We start from the raw sequence: 4,111 nt of genomic DNA, 5'->3' as shown, positions 1-4,111 counted from the left end.
CATTATGCAAGCCAGGCAAAGTTTGGACGTCCATTTTTAATAAATTATTGATCTTTAGTTAAGAAACACTTCATGCTTAGTTTTGTATTCATTGCAATGTTTTTTATTTGCCTATTTTGTATTAGCGTTTCAGTTTGATAATGTTTGTACAATTAGAAATGAAAATGTTTTACCTAGCGTTTTTATAACGTGAACACCATACTTGTACTGTTTATTTACAGCAGTTCCACCTATTTAGCATGGAAGAGATTAAATGTGCGTCATTCAATTACGAAATATCATGCTGGTGTCATGTATGCTTTGCTGTTTGTTGTGATTTGTTGTACTTGTAAAATGTGAAAATTGTTTTAGTTTTGGTACTGTGATATCTCTATGTTTAATTTGATAACGCAATTTAAATAGGGGTGGCCAATAGAGTGAAGCAAGCCAATGTTATCATTTAAATTCGCTTCCGAAGAATACTGATTGATAGATTGCTGGACGTTAAAAGGGATCGATTATTCTAATAATTTCAATTTTCTTCATTGAAAATCTTTTTTGTATGTAATTTAGATGTTAAAATACTCACTTGTTCAAGAGTGGAGACACATTAGAAACAGAAAAAAAGAAAAAGTTATTTTCAAGAAACATACTTACGTATACAAATCTCAATGAGGAATATTTAAGGGTTTAGTATTATAGATTTACGTTCCTAGTTTCTATTTCAAATAATTGTCCTAGCTAAAATGGCCGGGTATATACGATTCATTACGTAACATATTACCAAACCAATCGTAACAACCCTGCCACTTCGGCATTCGGAGCTCCTCGGCCATTTTATAGAAAACAACCTCGGATGTATTTGGAAGGTTTACATACTCAAAAAAGTGGTACGTTTAAGTCCGCTGCAAGTAGATCGCGTAGTAATTTTATTTAACAGTTAAACTTTATGACTTAACCCTTGGGATTCTAAATTATGTTTGCAATAATACAATTCAATGGTAATCAATTTAAACATAGATCAATAAATACAACTCTTAAACACTACATTTAAATAATGATATAATTCAAAATTTTACGAACTACTTCAACAGATGTACCGGCATACATCCGAGGTTGTTTTTGAAAAAAATAGCCGAGGAGTTCCGAATGCCACTTCGGGAGACCTTTAAGACACAATCGGATAATTGCCGAAGTGTTCCGATTGGTTACTGAGCGTCTTCGTTTGTTCCGGGCATTGCCGAGTATTATTCGGGAAAAAAACGGCATGCTCCGTTCGCAAAGAAGGTCAGACATAAGTTTATGTGCACTGTCACCAGAGTAACTGCACAATGCATACATATTTTTATTATTATTCTCTATCGAGATTGTGCAGTTTGTTACTCTGGTGCCAGTATGGAAATTATTCCGCGAATAAATTTCTCCAGTCGAACGGTTTTGTGCAAATTCACAACTACATGTACGTGTGTAACTTTATCGACTTGTTAAATAAAACTCCGGTCACATGCGTAGTTTTAAACGGGAAATGCGCCTACGTGATACGTTTAAAGGCATAGTTTAAGGAATGTTTGGCATGACAATCCCTGCTGTCCATCTACTGCTTTTTGCATTGATGTCACAGTAGGGGCCACTTTCCTGTTTAATTGTTTATTGGCTCAAGGCCATTTCTATAATAAAGCCTCCAAAACTGCACAGCAAAATATTCAGATCAGATTTGATAAGACAATTAGATTAAGATCAATACACAGAGGTTGTGTACAATACACGGTTCGGAGGGGGGGGGGGGAGGGGTCACTCATAGAAAGATAAAACTAGGCTTTAAAGGGTCATAGCCATTGGGACTATGAATGGGATTCAAAAAGGAACTCAGCTTTCATTGATGTCTTATATTCTGTAGAATCATTGGATTATCATTGAATGCTCTATTTTCTTCACCAGCTTCAAGTGCTAAAATCAAGTAATGCATGGAAGGATCTGACTGTCTTTCATCATGTTCACAAGCAGCTTAGCTCAATTATTGCTATTTTGACTATTCCAGGCCCCACAATCCTGCCATGCATGGACGGGTTCAGCTGTTTTTAGAAAGGAACCAAGCTCTCATGGATATCTAGGTTCTGCATAAGTTTGGTAAACATTTGATAATAATTAATGTTTTTATTGTGTTCATGCGGTCAATTATAACAATTTTGCAATTTTCAAAGGGCCATGATCCAGTCATGCATGGACCGATCTGGCTGTTTTTCAAAAGGAACTGAGCTCTTATAATAATCTAGCAGCTGTGAAGTTTAGCAGACATCGGATTATGAATGAAGACTTTATCTTGTTCAAAAGGTCAATTATAGCAATTTTGCCAATTTTAAATTGCCATAATCCAAGCATATATGGTTCTTAAGAGGAACTGAGCTTTAATTGATATCTAGCAACATATAAGTTTGGTAAACATCTGATAATAAATGACTTTATGGCATTCACAGGCAATTGTTTACAGAGATGCACGGACGAAGGACACCAATGCATAAGCTCTACTGGCCTTTGGCCAGTAAGGCTGAAAATGACTTTATAATCAGGATACCCATTTTGATGAACTACATACATAAAACTAGGGATGAGACGATACGGTCATCAGGCAATACGATACGTATCGATACAACTACATGCCGATACGATATTTTTGATATGATGCAGATACGTAAACACAATTACAGAAACACACAAAAGAAACCAGAATTGTATTATTTTATATAATAAATTTGTAACAACCAATGGGGTCATTTTAATGATAACTATAGAAATATTTTCTAACATTATTGTAATGATTTTATAGAAAAAAATATATTGACTAGTATGTTAAAAGTAAAATTTTACAGTAATATGTTCATTATCATTTTTAAATGTTTCCTATTTTATATAATCTAACATTACTTATTACATACTAATTAGATACATACTAATACATTCTTTGGGCTACTATGTGACTTTCGCTCAAAGTGAAACCACATGTTTTTGGTTCCCTTGCAGTTTTTTACGAGTTTGTTGCACAACCTACATACTGCATTCTCACGCTCGACTACCCTCTTACCATCTCTTAGATACACTTGGTTCCCAAAGAAATCCCAGATGCGGGATGAGGTATTTTTCGGCTTGCTCAATTCTACAAAATCTCCTTCGTCCGCCATACTGATGATTATGCCGAGCGCTTCCCTAACAACGCATACTATTGGCTACTCCTAACCAATCAACCAATGAGACGGCGTATTACAAAAGGATAAAATTTACAATGAATAATACAAATTGCACAGAGTAAGTAACGGTATAAAACAGTTTCGTCACGGAAATTCGACCAAGTCGTATCGATACGACGGGCTTGTGTATCGATACATATCGGCAACAGCATATATCGATACAGTATCGATATTCACTGTATCGTCTCATCCCTACATAAAACCAAGTGAAAATAAGATGCGCACAACTAATATCATACATGCCATATTTTCTGGAGACCATTCAGGGGGATTTGTTCAAAAGGCTGAAAATTCAGGGGGATTTTGGTTGTATTCAGGTGGATTTTTTTAGCAGGTCTAAGTTGGAGAAATTTTAAAGAATTTTTAGACGCAAGTACGAAAAAATGTATTCACATATAGCTTGCTTTGAAAACCTCTTAACTTTTTCATTATACAGAATTATTTTATGTCATGATTTATCATATTCTTATGATACACTGTCATGTCATACTGTAAAGCACTTGCAGAACAAAATATGTCATTGAAAAAATATATTTTCGTGACAATTAAATTAAATTTACCTTCCTCCAAAGTCTTTTAAAAATTGTGCTTAATTCTATCAGCTTGATGACTTTCAGACAATAAGAGAAAAGAATAAATATTATTAATTTCTTCCTTCCAAAATAGTATTTTTTCTTCATTTTTTTATAATTCCGGGGGATTTTTATCTCCGGGAGACCGGCGGATGGATCGAAATTCCGGGGGATTTTTCCCCCCGCCGGGGGATATGGCATGTATGTAATATAGAATAAGAATGGCTGTGTCACCAAATAAACAGGATAAAGTAAATGGCTATATTGCAAAGCCATTACTTGAACAAGCAATTATGAAAAACAACATCTTTTTTTCAG

Source organism: Mya arenaria, chromosome 1 (genome assembly GCF_026914265.1).
Source record: "Mya arenaria isolate MELC-2E11 chromosome 1, ASM2691426v1".
NCBI classification, from domain to species: Eukaryota; Metazoa; Mollusca; class Bivalvia; order Myida; family Myidae; genus Mya; species Mya arenaria.
The sequence above is the reverse complement of the archived record's forward strand: the minus strand, read 5'-3'. Positions refer to the sequence as shown.